Consider the following 15,091-nt stretch of genomic DNA (forward strand, 5'->3'; position numbering starts at 1 on the left):
GTATCACTGAATTTGGAATCTTGAGTTATACAGTTATAGCTCCTCCAGAAGGTAGACATTTTGTGACTTCAAAGGGACAGGCTTAAATGTTACACTAAGGATCTTCTTACTCAGCAAAATAGTCCTTCTGATATCTCAAAATGTTTTAAAATCCGGATCACGTGAGGGTTTTTGTTTTTTTTTTTTAGTGCTAAATCTATTTTGAATTTAATCATTTACATTTTGAGGCTGTTAGCAAAAAGATGAAAAATAGATATTTATTACTATTTCAGACAGAAGTATATATTTTAATCTCTCTCAAAAGAAATTGAGCTCTCTATGCCACTTCCAATTCCTGTAGGACATGAATTCCTTTTCAGGTTGCTACCTAAATTTTCCAGGCCAGAAACATTCTTTCCAATGTTAGCTCTTAGAAAGCAAAGTTCTTGAGGTTTGGAAGGAAAAGCTGATTCAAGTTTCTTTTGTCTGCCAAAACAATTAACATTTAACATGGCTAACTAAAATAGCTCTCTGCAACAAAATCAGAAACTGGGTGTTGGGTTGAGGGAGAGGAAAGGGAAGAAAAGGTCAGAGATAGTTGCTCAAATGCTAGTACTGGCCCCAAAATAGCCCAGATGGAAAGTGACCATTACCTCTAGCTTTCCTAGGACAATCACAGCTTCACATAAATTTAACACTATACTGAGATGATTTGTTAAGTGGATAACTAAATGTGATTTGATGCGTGTACTTTTAGAAACTTTGCAATTAAATGAATTTATAAATAAGAGAGAAAAGTATTCGTCAGACCATGAATTCCAATTGTGGATTCAGAACAATACTGCCACCATATGCCACAGGCCAATTTTAATTTGGCTCCCACATAATGGCTAAGAGCTACTGTTGGCTTTGCCCATCCCACAATGCCAGCCTGTACTGGGAATCACACCAGGTGACAGGCACCATGCTGAGACCTAAGCCTTGTTTTACCCTTGCAACAAACCTTGTGCTCTAAGTATTGGCATCTCCCCTCTCACCATCTTTACCTCTTTATTTTTAATTAATTTCAGACTTAACAAAAAGCTTCAAGAAAACTACTAATTACCCTTCACCCAGATTACTCAAATGTTAATGCTTTACATTTTCTTTATCATTCTCCCTCCGTGTATGGACATTTCATTACCCTGAAATACTTAGTATTTCCAAGAAAACAAGGACAGTCCTTGTGTTTCCATGGTATAATTATCAAAATCAGGAAATTAAAATTCATCCTATACTATTATCTAATCTCAATCCTTATTCAAACCTCACCAATTGACCAAATAATGGCCTTTATGGCAAAAAATAAAATAAAATTTTTCTAAGATTCAATCCAGGATCATATGTTGCATTTAGTTTTTAATGTGTTTTTAGTCACTTTAAATCTAGAACCATTCCTGTCTTTGTTTTTCATGACCTTTACCTTTTTGAAAAATGCAGAAAAAAAATTATGTAGAATGTTTCTCAACTTGGGTTTATCAGACATTTCCTTAGCTATTTCTGACTAGATCAGGTTCTGTATTTTTGGCAGGAATGCCACACAAGTGACAAGGTGAACTTCTCAGATGTTGATTTGTCCCATCACTGGTGTAAACCTGGATCACTTAAAGTGCTGTCTGCCATGTTTCTCCACTGTGAAGTTACTATTTTCCTCATAACTTGTAATTTCCTTGTAACTATTTTCCTTGTAATAAGTACCTTGTGAAGAAACATTTTGAGACTAGACATCCCCTATTATAGTTGAAGAACCTGAGTCTCAGAGTAGTTATGACTTGCCCAAGATCATGCAGCATGAAAATGCCATAATACAAATTTAAACTCCAGTTTGTAGGCTCCCACACTTGGGCTCTTTTTAAAGCATCCCTCTGTCTCCTGACCAGCCGCCAATGGCTAAAGCAGCCTTCTCTAATGTCTTTTTGAGACAGTTGCACTCTGTTGCCCAGGTTGGAGTGCAATGGCACAATCTTGGCTCACTGCAACCTCTGCCTTCCAGGCTCAAGTGATCCTCCTGCCTCAGCCTCCCAAGTAGCTGGGACTACAGGCACATGCCACCATGCCCAGCTAATTTTTGTATTCTTGTAGATCTGGGATTCTGTCATGATGCCTAAACTGGTATCAAACTCCTGGGCTCAAGTGACCTGCCTGCCTTGACCTCCCAAAGTGCTGGGATTATAGGTGTGAGCCACCGTGCCTGGCCTCTTTCCAGGGTTTCTGTGTGCAAAATTGAATATATTTTCTTATCCCCAACTTATTTCACAAATATATACTGTTCTGCACCTTCCTTCCTTCTTTTCATATATTCTTGGAGATTTTTCCATATCTGTACTTAGAGAACACCCTAATTCTTGTTTGCAGTTTCATAGTTTTCCCTTGTGTATACATACCCATTTATTTAACCAGTTCCCTACTGATACACACTTAGTGTTGTTTCCAATTATTTGCTATTAGCAACAACGATGCAAGGATTGTGCTTTCTTTTTACATTGGTTTCAACAAGTGACATTCTGTTCCTGGTCCATCACGATGCAGTGTGGAGTAGCAGAAACCAAGTAGCAGGATCCGCTTGAGTTAATAAAAACTGGGTTTTCATCTGGCCACCTCTGCTAACTAGGTATATGACCCTGGGAAAGTTACTTGTAGTTTCTGAGCCTTCATTTCGTCACTTGTAAGTGCAAAATCTCACCTACTTTATCAGATTGCTTTTGAGGCCAAATAGATAAGACAGGCTCACAATAGCTACATTTGGGACAATTTGAATATCAGAAAGCATAAGGTTGAGGGGGGAAAAAGGCAAGAAGATTAGTAATAGATTATAATACATTGTGAGAAAAAGAAACCATGAGTCCAAGTGATATTAAAAAAAAGGGGGGGGTGGGGTGAGGGTGGGGCCAGGCACGGTGGCTCATGCCTGTAATCCTGGCACTTTGGGAGGCTGAGACGGGCAGATCACTTGAGGTCAGGAATTCGAGACCAGCCTGACCAACATGGTGAAACACCATCTTTACTAAAAATACAAAAATAAGCCGGGCATGGTGGTGTGTGCCTGTAATCCCAGCTACTCTGGAGGCTGAGGCAGGAGAATTGCTTGAACCCGGGAGGTGGAGGTTGCTATTAGCCGAGATCATGCCATTGCACTCCTTCCAACCTGGGTAACAAAAGCAAAACTCCGTCTCATTAAAAAAAAAAAAAAAAGGGGAGGGGTTGGGGGGTTGGGGGCTGAAAGCTAATCTATCAGATAATAAATATAGAAGGAAAGAGAGAATTAGAAAATCATCCCTTCATAAATACCAATTGACCTAGGCCAGGATTATCAATAGATGTTAAAACTTTTGAATTAAAGTTATTGAGAAACAGGATACTCAAACAATCTCAAGATATCACCTCACAGATAATTTTATTAATTACAAAGGGAAAAAGTAGCCCTTTCAATGGAGAGATCTGGCAATACCACCTCAACCAAATGATCAAACCTCATGTCACCAGTGATGTTACAAACTGAGATTAGGTGTCACCGATGATGCATGGGGAGAGATAGAACATCGCCTATGAAGAATTCTCACCACAAGTGTTTAACTTCAATCTAATAATGAGAAAACAATCAGACAAATCCAATTCACAAGACGACAAACTTGGAATCTTCAAAAATTTCAATATCATGAAAGGCAAAAAGGCAAGGGTATTGTGGTGGTTAATTTTAGATGTCAACTTGACTAGATTAAGAAATACCTAGAAACCTAATAAAGCATTATTTTGGGGTGTGTCTGCAAGAATGTTTCCAGAGGAGATTAGCATGTCTCAGTGGACTAGGTGTGGAAGATCCACCACCAATGTTGGTGTACACCATTCAATCTGCTGGGGGCCTGGAGAAAACAAAAGCAGAGAAAAGGTGAATATGTCAAGCTGTCTGCTGGAGCTGAAATACACTACACTCTTCCTCTCCTGTCCTTGGACAACAACTCCAGGATACCTGGCCTTTGGACTCCAGGACTTAACACCAGTAGCCCCCTAGTCTCTGGGTCTTCAGCCTTAAACTGAGCGTTCCACCGTCAGTTTCCCCAGTTCTGAGGCCTTTCAACTTGGACTGAACCAGCATCCCAGGGTGTCCAGCTTACAGACAGCCTGTCATGGGACTTCTCAATCTCCATAATCACATGAGCCTATCGCCCTAACAAATCTCTTCCCATCTCTCTCTCTGTCCGTCCATCCATCCATCCATCCATCCATCCATCCATCCATCCATCTATCCTATTGGTTCTGTCGCTGGAGAACCCTGACTAATACAGGTAATATGCTATATTAAAGGAAACTAAAGAACACAACTGTATTATGTAAGTAGTCTTGATAAGATTCTGGATCAGAAAAAATTTTTTATGTTATAAAGGACATTGGAATGACTGAGGAAATCAGAAAAATATTATGGTTTCCAAGTAATGGTATTGTGATTACATGACAGAATGTCCTTGTTCTTAGGGGATATGTGCTTAAGTGCCTAGAGACAAAGTATGGTGATATCTGCAACTTACTTTCAAGTGGTTTAGAGAAAGTATCTGTGCCTGTGCATGTGTGTGTGTGTGTGTGTATGTTTGTAAAGACAAAAGCAAATTAATCCAGATAAAAGGTGCATGGAATGTTTTTTGTTTGTTTTTTGTTTTTTTCGGTGGGATTTTTTTTTTTTTTTTTTTTTTTTTTTTTTTTTTTTTAAGATGGTGTCTTATAATGTTGCCCAGGCTGCTCTTGAATTCCTGGGCTCAAGCATTCTTCCTGTTTCTGAGTAGCTGGGACTACCAGTGTGCACCACTGTGCCTGGCTTTACTGTACTATTTTTGCAATTGCTTTAAAGGTTTGAGAGGTTTCTAATTAAGTTGGAAAAAGAATCAAATAAAACATAAACCACCTGGCACCCAGTAGATGCTATGGCAGTTCACATTATGGCTTCAGTGAACAACAGGTCTACAGAAAACTCTTCCCCCGTGCCTGAAAATAACATGAATCATCTGAAAGTAAATGCCACCAGACAGTCCTGCCTTCATGAAGCTTATATTTTCAATTAGAAGGCAAGGCAAGAACAGGAAGCAGCTAAAGAAACCGTATCGTTTTGGTCTCAGAAAGCCTACCTAGGGTCTACATCTCCATTTTTCGAAGTGGGAGGGAACGGCTAGGTCATGTCAAAAAACAAAACAAGTTTACTTAACCTTACTAAAACTTGCTTCCTCATTTGTATGTAAAAAATTGAACTAAATTCTACTGCCTAGAATTGAGAGAATAAGACAGCATCCACAATGCAACTTTGTAGTGCATCTTTTATTGAAGACTCTCATTAAAAGATATTAGTTTCCTACAATAAAAGTGGTGAAGAACGAAAGCGCCCAGATGGTTCCACCTTTGTTTTCCTAAGAATACTCAGCACAGGACCTCGCATTTAGCACACAAACACTGGTTGAAGAACTAACAATTAGACAACATGAGACAGAATTCCTTTAAAAAGTCATTCAGCCTACACAGGCCATTGGAGTTAAAGGAAAGGTTAGTGTGAACTGGCTCAGTTTGAGAGTTTGAGACATGAGCCCTTTGACAACAGCATATATTTATGTGCACATAAATTTGCCAAAGCCCTTTTATACACATCATCTCCTTTGAGCCCCACAATAATCCCCATTTTATAATAAAGAAACTGAGGCTTAAAAAGATAAGTTGTCGGCTAGGCGTAGTGGCTCACGCCTGTAATCCTAGCACTTTGGGAGACTGAGGTGGGCGGATTCCCTGAGGTCAGGAGTTTGAGGCCCACCTGGCCAACATGGTGGAACCCCGTTTCTACTAAAAATACAAAAAATTAGCCAGGTGTGGTGGTGGGCACCTGTAATCCCAGCTGCTCGGGAGGCTGAGGCAAGATAATCACTCACACCCAGGAGTTGGAGGCTGCAGTGAGCTGAGATTGCGCCACTGCACTCCAGCCTGGATGACAGAGTGGGACTCTATCTCAAAAAAAAAAGAAAGATAAGTTGTCCACGTAGCAAACAGCTCAAATTTTTTGTTTGCTCCACCCAGCCACAATGGCTAAAGAGTGAAAATAATTCATGGCTGTGATCCTCACAGTCTCTTCCCCAGGGTTCCTGTTAGGGCAGAGTGACTCACTGATGGCCACTCCTAAGCTCACACCTGCTTCTCTAAAGAAAAATGCCAAAATCTGCCCTTTGATTGCTTCTGCTGAAATTCAGAAAAATGAACACTCATGCCTTTTAACCACCTGCTTCAGATATTTTAAAAGTAGAGGTTAAATTCTCCCTTTGCAATGTGGTTGCATGACTGAGATGTAGAGGAAGTGAGCAGAAGATATTATTTTCATTTCAAGGTTGATGACATCCACATTTTAGTGAAGTTAACTAACCATAACTAGAAAATAAAATTTTTCTGCAGAATTCTCTGGGGAAAACTCTTGACTGCTTCACTGTTTCAGTTCACTTTTTAAACACTGTACTGTGTTGCAGGCAGGGATAACGTATTTCTCTCTTCCAGGGATTTCTACATTATTTACACATCAACCTTTATTACCACCATCACAAAGACGAGCAGGAACTCCGTAATTCAATTTTTGCCCCCGTTCTGTTCACCCTTCACAACCAGTTTCCCTTAGTAAAAGAGTTCAGCCCAAGTAGCTAATGGACTTGGCAAAGGTATGTAGAGTTAGCCCTCTCAACATTGCTGACAAGAATTTAAATCAGGGGGCAATGCTAGTGTCCTCAGATTCAGCATTTCTACCCCCTGAAAGATATCTTACAGAAATATTCCCACAAATTCATAACAAAATGAGGTACTCAAAGGCTCACTGTGGCACAGTTCCCAACAACCATTAAAACAAGTAAGTTGGAGCACTATGCAAATACATGGGGGAAATGCCCAAAATATATTAAGCAAAAGAGAACAAGCAGAATTACATGTATTACAATAATATGGTTAGTATACATATGAGGAAAAATGACAGAAGAATACACATCAAAATCTGAAAGTTGACTATCTTTGTGGGTAGAATTAAAGAGGACTTTCCCTATACAGTCCATGTGTTTTTCTGTAATGAATTTTAATTAATCATATGTTATTTCTTTCTTTTCTTTTCTTTTTTTAAGACAAAGTCTCATGATCAGGGCTCACCGCAGCCTTGACCTCTGGGGCTAAGGGATCCTCCTGCCTCAGCCACACTCCACCCCACAGCTGGGACACAGGTGTGCGCCACCACACCCAGCTAAACAATACAAAAATATCTTTGTATTTTTTTTAGAGACAGAGTTCCACCATGTTGCCTAGGCTGGTCTCAAACTCCTGGACTCAAGCAATTTGCCTGCCTCAGCCTCCCAAAGTGTTGGGATTACAAGCATAAGCCACTGCACCCAGCCAATCTTATATCAATTCTAGAATCAAAAAACAAATGTGAGATATATATTTATGTACCTTTTCCCTTCGATTTGGAAACAGCTAAAGTTCCACCTGCATTACTCCCTCTAGTAATGTCAAGCATAGAGTGCCAGCTGTAGAAGTTTCCAGTCACAGAATACAGGATTGTATTCAGAAAGGATATAAAACATCACTTACAATGTCCCAAAAAGTGGTATCCCAGCTCATAGGCTTCTGAAGCAGCCCTTGATGTATTATAGCTTGCTATTACATTCCTAAAGACAACATTCAGGAACGCCAGCTGATCACATACCAATACCTACAACATGTCAGGTTAAATAAATGGAATCATTATCACATCCAAGAAAACTAACATTGTTACTGATTATCTAATATGTAGCTTCCATTCAAATTTCCCCAATTACCCTGAAAATGTCTTTTGTAGCTTTTTTTTTAAAGTCCAGGATCCAATCTAGGATTACATGTTCCATTTGGTTGTCATATCTCTTTAGTCTCCCTTAATATAGATCTGTCGCTCATACCTTTCATTTTGTTGTCTTTCATGCATGACATTTTGGAAGATCACAAGCCAGCTATTTTGGAGTATGTCCCACAATCTGGATTTATCTAATTATTTATTTATGGTTAGATTTTTTTTCTTTTAATAGAGACAAGAGCTGGGTACAGTGGCTCACACTTTGGGAGGCTAAAGTAGGAGGACCACTTGAACCCAGGAATTCAAGACTAGCCTGGGCAACATAGTGACAGTTTGTCTGTACCAAAAAAAATTTTAAATTAGTCAGGCATGGTGGTGCACACTTGTGGTCCCTGCTACTCAGGAGGCTGAGATGGGAGGATCCCTTGACCCCAGGAGGTAGAGGCTGCAGTGAGCTGTGATTATGCCACTGCATTCTAGCCTGGGCAACAGAGTGAGACTCTGGAAAGAAAGAGAGAAAGGAGAGACAGGAAGACAGGGAGAGAAGGAAGGAAGGAAGGAAGGAAGGGAGGGAGGGAGGAAGGGAGGAAGGGAGGAAGGGAGGAAAGAAGGAAAGAAGGAAGGAGAGAGAGACAGAGTCTCCCTGTGTTGCCCAAGGTGGTCTTGAACTCCTGGGCTCAAGTAATCTTCCTGCCGTGGCCTCCCAAAGTGCTAAGATTCCAGATGTGAGCTACTATGCCCAGCCCCATGGTTAGATTTAAGTTAAGCATTTCTGGCAAAACTTCTACCCCAGTGATGTTGTGTAGTTCCCATTGAATCAGGTTGTGTACTTACAGTAAATTATCTTTTTCCTCATTTTGTCACTGTGGATACTAAACAAGCATCATCCAATAAATAAAATGTTTAAAAGGATAAATAATGTTAAAAACAGCTACCATGAGCACCAGTTATACCAAGCATAGTGTCAGACATTTAAAACACATGATCTCATCATGTGAACCTCACAACAGTCTTACAAAGAAACAGAGGCTCAAAGAGATTAAGTAATTTGCTCAAGGACACACACATACTGATAGAAAAATATGTGCATGTACAAATGAACTCCAGCACATAAACATGTACATGTATACAATTCAACATGATCTCAAAAGTTCCTGGTCTTCCTGAGGACCTTTCAGGGATGAATTAAGAACTGCTATATTAGGCTAATCTTGAGGAGGCCTACCTAGTTCTCAAAAGTTGGCTTCCTATAGGGAAAAAACTAAAAATAAATTAACTGTGGTCCATATTAAATTCCTCCATACTTGGAAATGCTCTTATTTGGAGATGGATCACATTTCCACCACAGCCAAGAAAATAGGGCAATGGTTCCCTAAATTATTATATTATTCTGATGTTTCATTTCTGCAACAAAATGAGAAAAAAACACTGCAGAGAATTTTTCATAAAGCTAAATATATTTTCTATGAGATAAAAGTGAGGAGGCATTTTCAATTTACTATAGAAAAATAACTATTGTTCACAGTACATTCAATTTTTTTTTTTGTAATTTTACTTTTCTATATAATTCAAAAGTCTGAGACTCATTGATTTAGGGAACTCTATGCAATTAGAATTTTTTTGAGAAACTAACTTGAATAAAGGAAGTTCAACCCAAAAAGAAACCAGATCTGAAATATTTCTGAATTTCCCTAAAAGTGATCACAAAATATCTCAAAAGCTGAAAGTGTTAAGAATACTTTTTGTTTTGAGACAAAGTCTCACTCTGTTGCCCAGGCTGGAGTGCAATGGCACCATCTTGGCTCACAGCAGCTTCCACCTCCCGGGATGAAGTGATTCTCCTGCCTCAGCCTCCTGAGTAGCTGGGACTACAGGCGTGCACCACTACACTCAATTAATTTTGTATTTTTAGTAGAGATGGGGTTTCACCACGTTGGCCAGGCTGGCCTCGAACTCCTGACCTCAGGTGATCCACGCCACTCAAAGTACTTGGATTACAGGTGTGAGTCACTGTGCACAGCCTAGAATACATTTTAATGGGTCTCTTAAAAGTATTTTACATTTGGCATCTATATTATTACTAATAGTCCTCTTCCAATGTGTTGATATTTCCTGCTTCTAAATACGCCCTTAGTGACTTAGGTTAATTCACTCACTCTACAAACATTTAGAGTCCCTAATTTGTGTGAGGCATTCTGTTAGGTGCCTGGAAACACAGTCTGGAGAGCTTTTGTTTGCCTTCATGACTAGGGTCAAAGGTGTGATGCCTCCCACACCCGTCACCCCCACCTCCCAGCCTAGTATTGCCAAAGTACCTCCTTGTACATGATTATTTATGTTTGTCTCCCTCAACTGAGTGAATTCCTCCAAAGTAAACAGTATCTTATTCAATGTTGTTTTCCTAGCATAGTGCATGGAAAACTGTTATAATAAATAAGTAAATTGAGTATACTGTTGTTTTCCATGCTGGGGATAAGTATAAATTAGTGGAATAAATTGTACAGATGAGGAAACTAAAGCTCAGAAAAAAAATGTGATATGTCCAACATCATACAGCTAATAAATAAGTAGTGCCCAGTGTGAGAAAGCCTCATCCAGAGCTCTCTTCTACTCCATCATGCCACATCCCACACATGGACAGGAAGAGTGAAAGATCTTAGATGTCTTCCAGGAACCTCAAACTCAGCATGTCCAAGGGTCCTGCCTTCTAGAAAACAAAACGATCTAGTTCCCATTCAGTGTTCTCTTTCCCTGAAAACGTCATCCCCAGTTGCTCAAGAAAAAACTCAAGTCATTTCATGACTCCCTTTTCTCCCTATTCTCCCATCCAATCAATCAACACATCTTATCAATTACAATTTTCAAACTTAGTGTCAGCCAGGCATGGTGGCTCATGCTTGTAATTCCAGCACTTTGGGAGGCCGAAGCAGGTGGATCACCTGAGGTCAAGAGTTCGAGACCAGCCTGGCCAACATGGTGAAACCCCGTCTCTACTAAAAATACAAAAGTTGCCGGGCACGGTGGCTCACGACTGTAATCCCAGCACTTTGAGAGGCTGAGGTGGGTGGATCATTTGAGGTCAAGAATTTGAGAGACCAGCTTGGCCAACATGGTGAGACCCCATTTCTACTAAATAGACAAAAATTAGACAGGTATGGTGGGTGCCTGTAATCCCAACTACTTGGGAGGCTGAGGCAGGAGAATCACTTGAACCCAGAGATAGAGGCTGCAGTGAGCTGCTGTGACTGCACCATTGCACTTCAGCCTGAGCAACAGAGTGAGACTCTGTCTCAAAAAAAAAAAAAATAAATACAAAAGTTAGCTGAGCATGGTGGCGGGCACCTGTAATCCCAGCCACCAGGGAGGCTGAGGCAGGAGAATCACTTGAACCTGGGAGGTGGAGGTTGCAATGAGCCGAGATCGTGCCATTGCACTCCAGCCTGGGCAACAAGAGCAAAACTCCGTCTCAAAAAAAAAAATAAATAAAACAACAACAACAACAACAACAACAAACTAGTGTCTCTCTAAACCCTCTGTCACCACTCTAGATCTAAGCACCATCATCCCTCATACAGACAACAAAAATTATTTGCTACTTGGTCTCTACACATTGACTCTGACCAAGTCTTCCCTTCAATCTCCTCTACTTAACAGCCAGGATAATACTTTAATATCATCCTACATATGCCATTCATCTAGTTTATTAAAGCCGGGCTAGGTTCTCATTACCCTTAGGATAAAGACCAAAATTCACCTGTAGCTCAGAGAACTACCTACTCTCTAGCCTCTGCCCACCTCTCCAGCCTCATTCTTCATTCTAGTCTTTCTCCTCTTGCTCCGTCTCTAACTTCCTTTCAAATCCTCAGGTTCACCACTCTTCCCTTTGAACTTTGAACATGAAGTTCCCTCTGCCAGAAACCTTTGTCCCACTATAAGCATCTCCCACTGCCATTCTGAATTACTGCTTCCACTTACTCTCCAAGTCTCTTCAAGTGTCACTTCCTATAGGAAATCTTCCCTGATAACCCCAGACAAGGGGAAAGTACCATGTCGGGCACTCCTACTCAACCCTTTTGGAAATGGCATTCATCACACTTGCAATTATTTATTAAGTATATCCCCTATTCGAATATAAGCTCCATGAGGTCAGGGGAAGCATTTCTTCTCACTGATGTAGCCACAGTGCTTAGCACATGGTAGCTGCTCAATCAATATAAATTGTCAGAATTATAGGTTGGGGCCATATTATAGAGGGCCATAACATCAGTAAACCAAAGAGCAAGGATCATTATCCCTTTGCAAATAAGTAAACTGAAGCAGAAAGAAATGAATAGTTATTTAAGGTCACAGAGACAGCAGTGATGAGGCCAAATCTAATGCTGCATTCAGCCCATTTCTCCTCCCTGGGACAATAAAAGAAACCTTGGTGAGTAAGGAAGTATTTCAGAAGAAGAAAATAAGTTATGAGAAGATGGTGCATAAAAGGTCTAAGAGAACAGCTTCTGAATCTGCCTGTCACACTAGTTGCCTCCAGATGGATAGCAGTTAGACTTTCCACACCTAGAAGAGCACTGCTGTTACATAAACAAATATAGCCACTATCACATTCTTCCCCTTAAGAGAAGAGTATAAAATAACAAACTTCTTTCCTGCACAAAGGAGAAGAAACAACCAGGTGGGGGGTGGGGGGAGGGGGGAGGGGCAGTGGAACTGTTGTCCTCCAAGTATCATCAAAAAACCAAACGGGCAGTTTGGCCACCTGGATTGCACAGGGAACAGGAAGGAAGAGGGGCGAAAGAACAGCCTTCCCAAAGAACAGCCTTCCCACTACCAGCTGCAGCAAGGATGAGGAAAAAAAAATGTATTATATAAGGCAAGCCATTTGAAGACTACTTATGCCTTGGGAATTATGAGAACATTTCACGTAGAGCATTTAAAAACCTGGCTAACCCATAGGCAGTTCCTAATACAGGTGCCAGTGAAAGGAAAAGTGCCATGAGCCCAACTGCAGCATTTCATTGTTCACACGCTGCTGGGGCTAAATTATGTCTGTCACAGAAACTACAAACCAGACCAGGGGTCAGGCTCATTGCTGCTCATCCTGCCAAGTACGGACTGCAAGAAAAAGAAAAGGCAAAGAAATTCTCCTCAAAGAGGATTCAGCAAAAATATTCACATAGTCTACATCCACCCAGGAGTTCCCAGGTGAAGTGAAGGAGGACCAGGGAGGGTGTTCTGAGATTGGAGAGAGATGGAGAGAAAGAGGTGTGATATGCTGGTGATAAGGGAGAGATTTTGAAATAGAAAGGAAAACTGTAAACTGCAAATGGAGAGATAGGGAAATAAACAGAATTTTAAGAGATGTGGGTGGGGTGGGGTGGGGTGGGGGGAAGAAAGGAAAGTACAGGAGAGAAGGGTAGGGTGTCCAGAAGAGCAGAGAGTTATCAACAGAGAGACGTAGAGGCAAAGGCTGACTGTTGATCTTTTCCCAAATCCAAAAGCTGCTCATTGGCATCCCAATAAATCACTCTACTACAAAGCCCATACAATGGACTGTCCTTTGCATTCAGCATCAAGCAGCGTTTAACGAAATATCACACAGCTACAACTTTGGAGACCTAAGGATCTGAATTTAAAATGAATAAAATTGGCTTAGCAGCAGAAGACAACCAGTAAAGACTTTCCCTCATGTCTGACTCAGCTATGAAAAGGTTTAGCATTCTAGAGTTAAGCAAATACTCTGGCATTTCTCCTTCTTTTGACATTCCAAGAGGGGGTGTGGTTGACCCCAGGTCCATTCATTTCCAAGGTTGTAGATCTCTCAGCTAAGACTGGCCCCATCTGTTGTGGAGCCAGCCAGCTGTTTATCTCAAAGTAACATATTTATTGCCTTAATCATCCCTATAACTCTTACAAGAGCATCATATAAGTCAGAATGCTTTCTGTCCTGTTAAATGTCAGTTCGTTTTAAAAAACAACAATAACAAAACAACTACTATGCTCCTTGGTTCCCCTGACCAAAATTACTCTTCCATGGGCACCCTTCAGTAATGCCAAACGAAGGTTAACAGCGCTTCTAACTTTCCCTTTCTCTAATGTGTTAAAAGGAACCCGGCTTCCCTAATCGATCTCTTCAAACCGTTATTTGTGAGTAGTGACTATGCCTCAGGAAACAGTAGCTCATTATGGTACCATTGTCAGTGGCAAAGAGCCTATGCAATATAATTTAAAACACACAAGCACAAATCTGTCGGCTCCACTTCCAAACAATCTTGAATCCAGCAGTCGGAGAACCGAAAACATTTAACAAAAACGCTGCTTCCAGCAGCCTCAGAGAACCTTCGTCAGACACGTGAAATGTTTCTGACTGGCACGGAGTGCACCATTAAAGGACACTGTCACCTCAAATCAGCAGAAAAGGCGAGACAAACGACATAGACAGACACACATATAATAAAGCCCCACAAAACTTAAGCGTTCATCTTAAAAATTAATAACTAGTGCTCGTCCAAGCGACATACAAATGTTCTAAAGTAGTGCGACCACATTAAATCACTGTCTCCATTACTCCCCACGCATCACCCCTTCCCACTCAAACCTTAGCTCTCGGGCCGTGTGTGACAGGACTGCAGTCCCCCACCTCTGCCTTCCTCTGATTTTCCAGAGCACTCCCCAACATCCTTCCTAGCCCAGCCCCCTCTCCCTGTCTCAAAAATGTTGAGAGGAGTTGCGACTAGGGAATTGGCAGGCACCCGTCCTCCGGCGGGGGAAGGTTGCTGGAGTTGTTCTTTGCAATGACCCAAATTGCACAGAGCTTTTCCCCTTAGCAGCGCCTGCGAGCCTCTCCCCAATCCCCCCCACCTCCCCACCGCTCACAGCTTCCCAAAAGAAAACCTTGAGAACTAAGCTGGAGGAATAACTTGGTAGAAGCATTTGAATAAATCACTTCAACTCACCTGGTTTGGGATTTTTCTCCCCACCCCAGGCATAAACAGAAATGATGTGCGAATGAGTCACGCACGCAAGGGAAGGTCTGCGATGTCCTGAGTCCAAGGGCTGGAGTCAGTCCCTGCCCTGGTGCTGCTGCTACTCTTAGCTCAGCTGGAGCGAGCGGCAATCGCAAGCCCAACAGCAGCAGGGGGTGGAGAGACCGTAGCACAATGAATGCAGTGGGGCTTTTGCAATGACATCATCCCTCTGTCCAAACGTCCCCAATAGCCATGCTCAGGGGCGGTGCTTTCTGGGAACTGT

The 15,091-nt window shown here is 41.3% G+C and overlaps 1 protein-coding gene across 6 annotated transcripts in view; it reads right to left on the reverse strand.

Moving 5' to 3' along the window:
• The window catches only part of RAB30 (RAB30, member RAS oncogene family), a 101,152-nt gene extending 86,124 nt beyond the window's left edge, over positions 1–15,028 (reverse strand). For 4 of the 6 annotated variants that reach the window (XM_033206789.1, XM_033206788.1, XM_033206787.1 and 1 more), the window contains exon 1: positions 14,797–15,003. The gene's annotated coding sequence lies outside the window, so the exon portion shown is untranslated. Of the gene's footprint in view, positions 1–14,796 lie in introns of all 6 variants that reach the window. The other 2 variants (XM_033206791.1, XM_033206786.1) reach the window with 1 other exon arrangement.
• Positions 15,029–15,091: the final 63 nt, after the last annotated feature.

Source organism: Trachypithecus francoisi, unplaced genomic scaffold (genome assembly GCF_009764315.1).
Source record: "Trachypithecus francoisi isolate TF-2019V2 unplaced genomic scaffold, Tfra_2.0 Lachesis_group8, whole genome shotgun sequence".
Classification (NCBI taxonomy): Eukaryota; Metazoa; Chordata; class Mammalia; order Primates; family Cercopithecidae; genus Trachypithecus; species Trachypithecus francoisi.